Source organism: Oncorhynchus nerka, linkage group LG9a (genome assembly GCF_034236695.1).
Source record: "Oncorhynchus nerka isolate Pitt River linkage group LG9a, Oner_Uvic_2.0, whole genome shotgun sequence".
Taxonomy (NCBI): Eukaryota; Metazoa; Chordata; class Actinopteri; order Salmoniformes; family Salmonidae; genus Oncorhynchus; species Oncorhynchus nerka.
Window position 1 is genome coordinate 24,191,361 of NC_088404.1, and position 14,190 is coordinate 24,205,550.

Consider the following 14,190-nt stretch of genomic DNA (forward strand, 5'->3'; position numbering starts at 1 on the left):
TGCATTGCAAATGTAACGGATGTGAAACGCTAGCTTAGTTGTGCGCGCTAAATAGTGTTTCAATCGGTGACGTCACTTGCTCTGAGACCTTGAAGTAGTGGTTCCCCTTGCTCTGCAAGGGCTGCGACTTTCGTGGAGCGATGGGTAACGATGCTTCGTGGGTGTCAGTTGTTGATGTGTGCAGAGGGTCCCTGGTTCGAGCCCGGGTATGGGCGAGGGGACGGTTTATAGTTATACTGTTACATTGGTGCCGTGACCCGGATCACTGGTTGCTGCGGGAAAAAGGAGGAGGTCAAAAGGGGGGTGAGTGTAACGGATGTGAAATAGCTAGCTAGTTAGCGGTGTTCGCGCTAAATAGTGTTTCAATTGGTGACGTCACTTGCTCTGAGACGTTGAAGTAGTAGTTCCCCTTGCTCTGCAAGGGCCGCGGCTTTTGTGGAGCGATGGGTAACAATGCTTCGTGGGTGACTGTTGTTGATGTGTGCAGAGGGTCCCTGGTTCACGCCCGGGTATGGGCGAGGGGACGGTCTAAAGTTATACTGTTACATAGATGCTGTTGACCCGGATCACTGGTTGCTGCGGAAAAGGAGGAGGTCAAAAGGGGGGTGAATGTAACGGATGTGAAATAGCTAGCTTAGTTAGCGGTGTTGCGTGCTAAATAGTGTTTCAATCGGTGACGTCACTTGCTCTGAGACCTTGAAGTAGTGGTTCCCCTTGCTCTGCAAGGGCCGCTGCTTTTGTGGAGCGATGGGTAACGATGCATCGTGGGTGTCAGTTGTTGATGTGTGCAGAGAGTCCCTGGTTCGAGCCCGGGTATGGGCGAGGGGACGGTTTAAAGTTATACTGTTACATGTACACGTGTACTTTTTCTATCTTTCACTCTCTCTGAGTGTGTGTGATTCATACTCTGTAAAATTAGCTAACAAAAGAAATAGGCTTGGAACTCAATTAAGAACGTCATTGAGATTGGAGTTGCATTCAGGGAGAGCTAATGATTATGTCTGGATCAGTAGTACTGAGAGATAGAATGGTGGTGTGGTTTTGTCTGGATCAGTAGTACTGAGAGAGTGGTGGTGTGGTCTCTTGATCAGTAGTACTGAGAGAGAGTGGTGGTGTGGTTTTGTCTGGATCAGTAGTACTGAGAGAGAGTGGTGGTGTGGTTTTGTCTGGATCAGTAGTACTGGGAGAGAGTGGTGGTGTGGTTTTGTCTGGATCAGTAGTACTGAGAGAGAGTGGTGGTGTGGTTTTGTCTGGATCAGTACACCACTCTCTATCAGCAGCACTCACACACAACTCTCTCTCAGCACCACTCACAGCACCACTCTCTATCAGCACCACTCACACCTCCACTCTCTATCAGCACCTCTCACACTACCACTCTCTCTCAGCACCACTCACACCTCCACTCTCTCTCAGCAGCGGTCACACTACCACTCTCTATCATCACCCTCACACCACCACTCTCTCTCAGTACCACTCACACCAGCACTCTCTCTTAGCAGTGGTTACACCACCACTCTCTCTCAGCAGTGGTTACACCACCACTCTCTCTCAACAGTGGTTACACCACAACTCTCTCTCAGCACCACTCACACCACCACTCTCTCTCAGCAGCGGTCACACCTCCACTCTCTCTCAGCACCACTCACACCACCACTCTCTATCAGCACCACTCACACCTCCACTTTCTCTCAGCAACACTCACATACCACTCTCTCTTGGCACCACTCACACCTCCACTCTCTATCAGCACCTCTCACACCACCACTCTCTCTCAGCACCACTCACATACCACTCTCTCTCAGCACCACTCACACCACCACTCTTTCTCAGCAGCATTCTCACCCCCACTTTCTCTCAGCACAACTCACATACCACTCTCTCTCAGCACCACTCACACCACCACTCTCTCTCCGCAGCGGTCACACCACCACTCTCTCTCAGCACCACTCACACCACCACTCTCTCTCAGCACCACTCACACCACCACTCTCTCTCAGCAGCGGTCACACCTCCACTCTCTCTCAGCACCACTCACACCACCACTCTCTCTCAGCAGTTGTCACACCTCCACTCTCTCAGCACCACTCACACCACCACTCTTTCTCAGCACCACTCACACCACCACTCTCTCTCAGCAGCAGTCACACCACCACTCTCTCAGCACCACTCACACCACCACTCTCTCTCAGCACCACTCACACCACCACTCTTTCTCAGCAGCAGTCACACCACCACTCCCTCAGCACCACTCACACCACCACTCTCTCAGCACCACTCACATACCACTCTCTCTCAGTACCACTCACACACCACTCTCTCAGCACCACTCACACCACCACTCTCTCTCAGCACCACTCACACAACCACTCTCTCTCAGCACCACTCACACCACCACTCTCTCTCAGCACCACTCACACCACCACTCTCTCTCAGCAGCAGTCACACACCACTCTCTCAGCAGCAGTCACACCACCACTCTCTGTCAGCACCACTCACACCACCACTCTCTCTCAGCACCACTCACACAACCACTCTCTCTCAGCACCACTCACACCACCACTCTCTCTCAGCAGCGGTCACACCACCACTTTCTATCAGCACCCTCACACCACCACTCACTCTCAGCACCCCTCACACCAGCACTCATCTCAGCAGTGGTTACACCACCACTCTCTCAGCAGTGGTCACACCACCACTCTCTCTCAACAGTGGTCACATCACAACTCTCTCTCAGCACCACTCACACCACCACTCTCTATCAGCACCACTCACACCTCCACTCTCTCTCAGCACCACTCACATACCACTCTCTCTCAGCACCACTCACACCTCCACTCTCTCAGCACCACTCACACCACCACTCTCTCTCAGCAGTTGTCACACCACCACTCTCTCAGCACCACTCACACCACCACTCTCTCTCCGCAGCGGTCACACCACCACTCTCTCTCAGCACCACTCACACCACCACTCTCTCTCAGCACCACTCACACCACCACTCTCTCTCAGCACCACTCACACCACCACTCTCTCTCAGCACCACTCACATACCACTCTCTCTCAGTACCACTCACACACCACTCTCTCAGCACCACTCACACCACCACTCTCTCTCAGCACCACTCACACAACCACTCTCTCTCAGCACCACTCACACCACCACTCTCTCTCAGCACCACTCACACCACCACTCTCTCTCAGCAGCAGTCACACACCACTCTCTCTCAGCAGCAGTCACACCACCACTCTCTATCAGCACCACTCACACCACCACTCTCTCTCAGCACCACTCACACAACCACTCTCTCTCAGCACCACTCACACCACCACTCTCTCTCAGCAGCGGTCACACCACCACTCTCTATCAGCACCCTCACACCACCACTCACTCTCAGCACCCCTCACACCAGCACTCTATCTCAGCAGTGGTTACACCACCACTCTCTCTCAGCAGTGGTTACACCACCACTCTCTCTCAACAGTGGTCACATCACAACTCTCTCTCAGCACCACTCACACCACCACTCTCTATCAGCACCACTCACACCTCCACTCTCTCTCAGCACCACTCACATACCACTCTCTCTTGGCACCACTCACACCTCCACTCTCTATTTACATTTACATTTAAGCACCTTCAAACGCCACTTATCCAGACCACTTACAAATCTCTCAGCACCACTCACCTTATGACATCCAGTGGTCAGCCACTTTACAATAGTGCATCTAAGTCTTTTCAGGGGGGTGAGAAGGATTAGCAGTGGTTCCTATCCAGGTATTCCTAAAAGAGGTGGTTACACCACCACTCTCCAGCAGTGGTTTGACCACCACTGTCCTCAACAGTGGTCACCACAGGACATCAGATAAGACAGGAGAATTACACCTCCAACAGACTGACTCTAGCAACATATACTATTGCTGCATAGATACAGGAGACTGAGACGGGGGGGGTTGTCCACTGAAGCCCCATCCAAATTAACCCCTGGACAGGGACAATCATACCACTCCCCAACCACTTTGGCAAAGCACAGCCCCCACAACACTAAAGGGATATCAACACACTCCACTAACATACTGCCCTGAGACAAGGCCGAGTCACTCACCAAAACTCTCCCTCACCGCACCCCTCAACAGGAAGGACTCAGCAGAGCTCAACCAAGCCAGTGACTCAGCCCCACCACCACTAATGTGCAGAGAATCCCAATGGAGATAGGGGAGCCACGGTCAGGTAGAGACAGCAGGGTGGTTCTTCAGCACCACTCCACCACCTTGCCATTCACCTTCACACCCCTGAGCCAGACTACACTCAATCATAGGCCCTACTGAAGAGATGAGTCTTCAGTAAAGACTTATAGCTTGAGATCGAGTCTGCTTCTCTCACATGGATCAGCAGACCATTCCAAAAATGTTTAGCTCTTTAGGAGATTTTAGAGTGTTTTTCTGTAATTACAAGGGATTGGTGCAAGCAGCCCACTTGGCTGCTAGGTAAAGTGTTTACACGTTACACCATATTAATGAATAATTGGTGTTTAATATCATTTGCACCAACAAAGACATTCAAACTGGCAGCACCACTACAGGGCAAAACAGATGAAAATTACATGGCAAAATGCTCAACCATTTAATGACTTTCTGACACTTCAATATGTCCTCTATACATTTTAAATGGATGGGGCACCATAACCACATAGGAGTTAATTTGATACAGCATTCTCACTCACAGGAGTAACAAATATAGCCTTTTACAAGGCACGCCTCAAAATATGTTAATGCTCAGAAACAACCATACCATGCATCCAATTGTGGTTAAAAGTTTTTGGGCGCTCTAATGGTACTGTAAGGTACTGTATTTTGAGGGGTGAAATTACAGTACCATTCGAAATACAGCAATTTCCCCACTATGCACCATAATTTACAGTATGCCGCAGTAAATCGTTTCAGAGGTTTTTTTTTTTTTTTTTACTCTATCAGCACCTCTCACACCACCACTCTCTCTCAGCACCACTCAAACCTCCACTCTCTCTCAGCACCACTCACATACCACTATCTCTCAGCACCACTCACACCTCCACTCTCTCTCAGCAGCGGTCACACTACCACTCTCTATCATCACCCTCACACCACCACTCTCTCTCAGTACCACTCACACCAGAACTCTCTCTCAGCAGTGGTTACACCACCACTCTCTCTCAACAGTGGTCACACCACAACTCTCTCTCAGCACCACTCACACCACCACTCTCTCTCAGCAGCGGTCACACCTCCACTCTCTCAACAGCACCACTCACACCACCACTCTCTATCAGCACCACTCACACCTCCACTCTCTCTCAGCAACACACAAAGCATACCACTCTCTCTTGGCACCACTCACACCTCCACTCTCTATCAGCACCTCTCACACCACCACTCTCTCTCAGCACCACTCACATACCACTCTCTCTCAGCACCACTCACACCACCACTCTTTCTCAGCAGCACCATTCTCACCCCCACTCTCTCTCAGCACAACTCACATACCACTCTCTCTCTCAGCACCACTCACACCACCACTCTCTCTCACAGCGGTCACACCACCACTCTCTCTCAGCACCACTCACACCACCACTCTCTCTCAGCAGTTGTCACACCTCCACTCTCTCAGCACCACTCACACCACCACTCTCTCTCCGCAGCGGTCACACCACCACTCTCTCTCAGCACCACTCACACCACCACTCTCTCTCAGCACCACTCACACCACCACTCTCTCTCAGCACCACTCACACCACCACTCTCTCTCAGCACCACTCACATACCACTCTCTCTCAGTACCACTCACACACCACTCTCTCAGCACCACTCACACCACCACTCTCTCTCAGCACCACTCACACAACCACTCTCTCTCAGCACCACTCACACCACCACTCTCTCTCAGCACCACTCACACCACCACTCTCTCTCAGCAGCAGTCACACACCACTCTCTCTCAGCAGCAGTCACACCACCACTCTCTATCAGCACCACTCACACCACCACTCTCTCTCAGCACCACTCACACAACCACTCTCTCTCAGCACCACTCACACCACCACTCTCTCTCAGCAGCGGTCACACCACCACTCTCTATCAGCACCCTCACACCACCACTCACTCTCAGCACCCCTCACACCAGCACTCTCTCTCAGCAGTGGTTACACCACCACTCTCTCTCAGCAGTGGTTACACCACCACTCTCTCTCAACAGTGGTCACATCACAACTCTCTCTCAGCACCACTCACACCACCACTCTCTATCAGCACCACTCACACCTCCACTCTCTCTCAGCACCACTCACATACCACTCTCTCTTGGCACCACTCACACCTCCACTCTCTATCAGCACCTCTCACACCACCACTCTCTCTCAGCACCTCTCAAACCTCCACTCTCTCTCAGCACCACTCACATACCACTATCTCTCAGCACCACTCACACCTCCACTCTCTCTCAGCAGCGGTCACACTACCACTCTCTATCATCACCCTCACACCACCACTCTCTCTCAGTACCACTCACACCAGAACTCTCTCTCAGCAGTGGTTACACCACCACTCTCTCTCAGCAGTGGTTACACCACCACTCTCTCTCAGCAGTGGTTACACCACCACTCTCTCTCAACAGTGGTCACACCACAACTCTCTCTCAGCACCACTCACACCTCCACTCTCTCTCAGCAACACTCACATACCACTCTCTCTTGGCACCACTCACACCTCCACTCTCTATCAGCACCTCTCACACCACCACTCTCTCTCAGCACCACTCACATACCACTCTCTCTCAGCACTACTCACACCACCACTCTTTCTCAGCAGCATTCTCACCCCCTCTCTCTCTCTCAGCACAACTCACATACCACTCTCTCTCAGCACCACTCACACCACCACTCTCTCTCCGCAGCGGTCACACCACCACTCTCTCTCAGCACCACTCACACCACCACTCTTTCTCAGCACCACTCATACCACCACTCTCTCTCAGCAGCAGTCACACCACCACTCTCTCAGCACCACTCACACCACCACTGTCTCTCCGCAGCGGTCACACCACCACTCTCTCTCAGCACCACTCACACCACCACTCTCTCTCAGCACCACTCACACCACCACTCTCTCTCAGTACCACTCACACACCACTCTCTCAGCACCACTCACACCACCACTCTCTCTCAGCACCACTCACACCACCACTCTCTCAGCACCACTCACACCTCCACTCTCTCTCAGCAACACTCACATACCACTCTCTCTTGGCACCACTCACACCTCCACTCTCTATCAGCACCTCTCACACCACCACTCTCTCTCAGCACCACTCACATACCACTCTCTCTCAGCACTACTCACACCACCACTCTTTCTCAGCAGCATTCTCACCCCCCCTCTCTCTCAGCACAACTCACATACCACTCTCTCTCAGCACCACTCACACCACCACTCTCTCTCCGCAGCGGTCACACCACCACTCTCTCTCAGCACCACTCACACCACCACTCTTTCTCAGCACCACTCATACCACCACTCTCTCTCAGCAGCAGTCACACCACCACTCTCTCAGCACCACTCACACCACCACTCTCTCTCCGCAGCGGTCACACCACCACTCTCTCTCAGCACCACTCACACCACCACTCTCTCTCAGCACCACTCACACCACCACTCTCTCTCAGTACCACTCACACACCACTCTCTCAGCACCACTCACACCACCACTCTCTCTCAGCACCACTCACACCACCACTCTCTCAGCACCACTCACACCACCACTCTCTCTCCGCAGCGGTCACACCACCACTCTCTCTCAGCACCAGTCACACCACCACTCTCTCTCAGCACCACTCACACCTCCACTCTCTCTCAGCAGCGGTCACACCACCACTCTCTCTCAGCAGCGGTCACACCACCACTCTCTCTAAGCACCACTCACACCACCACTCTCTCTCAGCACCACTCACACCACCACTCTCTCTCAGCACCACTCACACCACCACTCTCTCTCAGCACCACTCACACCACCACTCTCTCTCAGCACCACTCACATACCACTCTCTCTCAGTACCACTCACACACCACTCTCTCAGCACCACTCACACCACCACTCTCTCTCAGCACCACTCACACCACCACTCTCTCAGCACCACTCACACCACCACTCTCTCTCCGCAGCGGTCACACCACCATTCTCTCTCAGTACCACTCACACCACCACTCTCTCTCAGCACCACTCACACCTCCACTCTCTCTCAGCAGAGGTCACACCACCACTCTCTCTCAACAGTGGTCACACCACCACTCTCTCTAAGCACCACTCACACCACCACTCTCTCTCAACAGTGGTCACACCACCACTCTCTCAAAGCACCACTCACACCACCACTCTCTCTCATCAGTGGTCACACCACCACTCTCTCTCAGCAGCGGTCACAAGCGCACCCTCTCTTTGACGCTCTCATTTTTTTCTCATGTGCTTTCTGTGGTCGAATATGTGTTAGTGCCCTCATTTTCTTTGATAAGAAGAGACTACCCACTGGGCACAAACGTCAGTTGTCAACTAACTTGAATTCAACATGAAATCAACAAAAAGTGTCACCATGTTAATGGATTTACATTGAGGACTTTTTGCAAATCCAATCAGTTTCCCATGTTGATTCAATGCCATCAAATAGATTTTTTGTTGTTAAATTGACGTGGAAACACCATTGATTCCACCAGTTTTTGCACAGTGGGTAGGGAGTTGTCTTGAAGATTTGTTGTTTTTGAAATCTGAGCTACTGCAGTACAACTCTCTGTCTGCCCTGGAGAAGGTGATGGCAGAGAGAGAGTGCTTTTCTTGAGATCTGTTTCTCTCAGTCCTGCATTGTAACACAGCAATCGCCATGTTTAGAAGAGCTCTTCCCTTAATGAATACATTTATTAATTAGATCGGTGTTTGATCCATCATCATCAGGGTTCTTTTCCCCTTGATAATGCCCTCTGTAATGGTGCTTTAATGGGATTTTAATTGATTCAGCTCCTCTCTTTGGCTCATGGTGTCCTCACCCACACACGCACGCATGCACGTACGCATGCATGCACACACACAGACACTTTTCTGAGAGGGGCTGGAGGTGAGGAGGAGAGTAGCTGGCACAACACTCAGGGTAGCAGTATCCCCTCATGTACTGATTAATGCAAGTGGACCACTTAACATTTACCCCTGATTCCATTTTGTCCATTTATCAGATGAGTCTTGATTTAAAGGGATTTTTTGCACAGGAAAAAATGTAAAGGGATCATTTTGGTAATATACAGCGCCTTTGGAAAGGATTCAGACCCCTTGACTTTTTCCACATTTTGTTACATTACAGCCTTATTCTAAAATTAATAAAATACAATTAATTCCTCATCAATCTACACACAATACGAAACAGGTTTTTAGATTTTTTTGCAAATGTATTAAAAAGAAAGAACTGAAATACGTTATTAAGTTAAGTATTTAGACCCTTTGCTATGAGACTCAAAATTGAGCTCAGGTGCATCCTGTTTCCATTGATCATCCTTGAGATGTTTCTACAACTTGATTGGAGTCCACTTGTTGTAAATTCAATTGATTGGACATGATTTGGAAAGGTACACACCTGTCTATATAAGGTTCCACAGTTGACAGTGCATGGCAGAGCAAGAACCAAGCCATGATGTCGAAGGAATTGTCAGTGGAGCTCCAAGACAGGACTGTGTCAAGACACAGATCTGGGGAAGGATACCAAAACATTTCTGTAGCATTGAAGGTCCCCAAGAACACAGTGGCCTCCATCATTCTTAAATGGAAGAAGTTTGGAACCACCAAGACTCTTCATAGAGCTGGCCTCCCGGCCAAACTGAGCAATTGGGGGAGAAGGCACAGAGTTCCTCTGTGGAGATGGGACAACCATCTCTGCAGCACTCCACCAATCAGGCCTTTATGGTAGAGTGGCCAGACGAAAGCCACTCCTCAGTAAAAGGCACATAACAGTCCGCATTCTCAGACCATGAGAAACAATATTCTCTGTTCTGATGAAACCAAGATTCAACTCTTTGGCCTGAATGCCAAGCGTCACATCTGGAGGAAATCTGGCACCATCACTACTGTGAAGCATGGTGGTGGCAGCATCATGATGTGGGGATGTTTTTTTGTGGCAGGGACTGGGAGACTGGTCAGGGTCGAGGGAAAGATTAATGGAGCAAAGTACAGAGAGACCCTTGATGAAAACCTGCTCCAGAGTGCTCAGGACCTCAGACTGAGGGGATGGATTCACCTTCCAACAGGACAATGACCGTAAGCACACAGCCAAGACAAAGCAGGAGAGGCTTCGGGACAAGTCTCTGAATGTCCTTGAGTGGCCCAGCCAGAGCCTGGAGCAATCGAACATCTCTGGAGAGACCTGGAAATAGCTGTCTAGTGACGCTCCCCATCCAACCTGACAGAGCTTGAGAGGATCTGTAGAGAACAATGAGAGAAGCTCCCCAAATACAGGTGTGCCAAGCTTGTAGCGTCATACCCAAGAAGACTCAAGGCTGTAATCACTGCCAAAGGTGCTTCAACAAAGTACTGAGTAAAGGCTCTGAATACTTATGTAAATGTGATACATTTGCTAAAAAATTCTAAAAACTGTTTTTTGCCTTGTCTTTATAGGGTATTGAGGGTATTGTGTGTAGATTGATGAGGGGGAAAAAATATTTAATCAATTTTAGAATAAGGCTGTAACATAACAAAATGTGAAAAAAGTCAAGGAGTCTGAATGCTTTCCGTATGCATTGTACATGGGCATTAGCCAGCAGATCCGACCAGCTAGCTTACAGCTGCACTAGGGTCGGACAGGCTTCTTGTGTAGATTAATACACAGTGGTGCCTGCGTGAGATATGGCTTGAAAAACGTACCTCAATCCAGGGATAAGATTTGCGTTGTACATCAAATTGTCCTATTATCCCAACTGTTACACCGAGATGATTGACCGACTGCTACGTGTCTTGCCATTCTATAATGGTCTCCATAGTGACCTGTGAATGCGTTGTCTACAGCATTCGGTCACATGACAGCTCGATCAGCTGTTCGATTTGACTTACCTGCATGTCATCTGAGCCAGGATCCCAGTCAAATGGATTTGATTTCGCTGGTTCGGTCACACATCCGTACAATATTTATGTATTTCCCCTGCATGCTTGTGTTCAGTTTGTTCGGTTTCTTAAATAGGTCTGTTACATAGGCAAGGAGACACATTTTCTTTTCATTACACAGAAAGTCAACAAAGTCTGTTTTTTACATCCATTGTGAATAACAACAGTTCCTCTCTCAATGAGAAAACTCTTTCCAACTCTCCCCCTCATTAACCACTAAGCCTCGGAGTGAAATAGAACATTGTCATGCTCTGATCCCATATCTCCACATAGTTTTGCAAACAGGCTTGTGTGATGTAGTTTACAATTGAAGTTTACCTGCTGCATATCTCAGAGCTCTACATTCAGCTCTTTTGCCGTCAGTTGTTCCTGGTGTATCCATTAGAGCTCAGTGGGTTTAACATACAGTGCGTCCATATGGCAGAGGGAGACACATAACTACAGTACAGAGGCCTGCCCGCCATCCCGCCTAGATGGAGCCCCATCTGTGCAAAAGGCCAACATTCGATCTCATGGAATCAGTTTTTCGTCAATATAGCCACGCAGCACACTGAACATTTAATGTTCTGGAATCATGAGACATTCCTCATGAATAGCATCCTCTGACATGTAGCGAACATGTGGGCATCTCGGCCCTCACTGCTAAGGTCCAATTGAAGATCATAAGGTGGGGAGTTGTTCGACTCATTCAGTCAGAGTTACCTCTTGATTGCTAGCAATAGCATCAATTCTTAGTTTCACAGTGACATCCGACAAGGTATTGATGTGAGTTTTTGTGCCTCTGCCTCATCACACATTGTTTTCACCATATCAAATGCGTCCAGAAAACAATTATCTGCAATATTGTGTGGTTTTATAGCGTAGTGGCTTAGCCATTCACCGTGGGAATGATTCAAGTGCAACGGTCAAGTGCGGCCTTTGCAACGATCTAAGGGCGACCTCTGGTTGAAGGTTAACCATTACAATGATTTTGAGAAACAAAGACGATATTATATACAGTACCAGTCAAAAGTTTGGACACACCTACTCATTCCTGGGTTTATATTTATTTAGACTATTTTCTACATTGTAGAATAATATTGAAGACAGCAAAACTATAAAATAACACATGGAATCAAGCAGTAACCAAAAAAGTGTTAAACAAATGAAAATATATTTTATATTTTCGATTCTTCAAAGTAGCCACCCTTTGCCTTGATGACAGCTTTGCACACTCTTGGCATTCTCTCAACCAGCTTCATGATGTAGTCACCTGGAATGCATTTAAATGAACAGGTGTGCCTTGTTAAAAGTTAATTTGCAGAATTTCTTTCCTTCTTAATGCTGTGGTATCCCAGGAGGTCTACCCCGGGGCGATGGTAATAGAAGGGAGGTACGAGAGATGACGTTGGCTCCCTCTGCTGGGGATACGGGAGCTGGGCACCCCGACACGGACAGATATCGGTGGAGGTAATTAGAGGAAAGTGCCAACCAGCTGTGGAGGCTAAATAAAAGGAGCACGATGGCACACCGCACGGGAGAAGGGGGAGAGACGGACACCAGTAAAGAGAGAGAGAAAAAAGGCAGAGCAAAACCGAAGTGATTTCGTTTATATATTTATTTTCCATCTTAGTAAAGTTGTTTTGTGGACTAAAGCCTCCCTGTCTCTGTGTAAATCTCTGTACGCTCAACCCAATACCCCACGGTTTACCACAATGCGTTTGAGCCAATCAGTTGTGTTGTGACAAGGTAGGGTTGGTATACAGAAGATAGCCCTATCGCAAAAACCATCAAGCGCTATGATGAAACTGGCTCTCATGAGGACAGACACAGGAAAGGAAGACCCAGAGTTACCTCTGCTGCAGAGGATAAGTTCATTAGAGATACCAGCCTCAGACATTTCAGCCCAAATAAATGCTTCACAGAGTTAAAGTAACAGACACATCTCAATATCAACTTTTCAGAGGAGACTGCGTGAATGACAGGCTGACTACGACACGAGCGTTGCAAAATAAATGTAGAAATCTATATTATTCAATTATTGCACCCACACTGCTTGTGCACGCAAACGAGGGTCTGCATTACCAAGGGCTAAAATATAAGTCAGTTCTATTTGTGATGCAGATCGCGCTGCAAGTCCTGCCTCTCCCATCTCCTCATTGGTTATAGAAGTAGGTACCCACGTGCCATCTCCTCATTGGTTATATCCATGTGGGTGACTGAAAGACTAACGAGGTCAGTGGCGGTAATGCACCTAATTTATGAAAGTTGCCAATCATAGTATAAAGTCAAGAGAAGAAAAGGCCTGGAAGGAAGAGAGATGACTAGCAACGACTCGGTTGACCGTTTTATGTGTGGATTAATTGGCAGAGTAGAGGACCTTATGCATTTCAGGTAAAATAACAATGGAATGTTTATATCCCAGGACAAATTAGCTAGCAACAGCAAGCTAGCTAAATAGGGCAAATTAGCTAGCAAGTGCAAGCTATAATTAGCTAAATTGCCATACATGTTTAATGCTTTTCGACCTGTCCCCAAATTAATGTAATTGGTTCAGAGTTTGTTTTGATATTTCAACCTGCGTGTCGTTTGGTGTGGGGGGACAAAATACATTTATGCACAATGGCGTACGATGGTGCACGCACACAGCTGGTTTGGGTTCCGTGTCAGGCCTCCATGATCGATTTGCTGAAAAGAAACCACTACTAAAGGACACCAATAAGAAGAAAAGTCTTGCTTGAGCCAAGAAACACGAGCAATTGACATTAGACAGGTGGAAAACTGTCCTTTGGTCTGATGTGTCCAAATTTGAGATTTTTGGTTCCAACCACTGTGTTTTTGTGAGACGCAGAGTAGGTGAACAGATGATCTCTGCATGTGTGGTTCCCACCGTGAAGCATGGAGGTGTGATGGTGTGGGGGTGCTTTGCTGGTGACACTGTCTGTGATTTATTTAGAATTCAAGGCACACAACACTTTTGGGCTTCCAAGTGGCACAGCGGCCCAAGACACTGCATTTCAGTGCTTGAGGCGTCACCACAAACATCCTGG

General features: G+C 48.7%; 1 protein-coding gene across 2 annotated transcripts in view; it reads left to right on the plus strand.

Annotated features, from left to right (window-relative positions):
• Window positions 1–14,190, plus strand: part of tbxas1 (thromboxane A synthase 1 (platelet)) — a 144,987-nt gene that overhangs the window by 80,346 nt on the left and 50,451 nt on the right. The window lies entirely within an intron of this gene.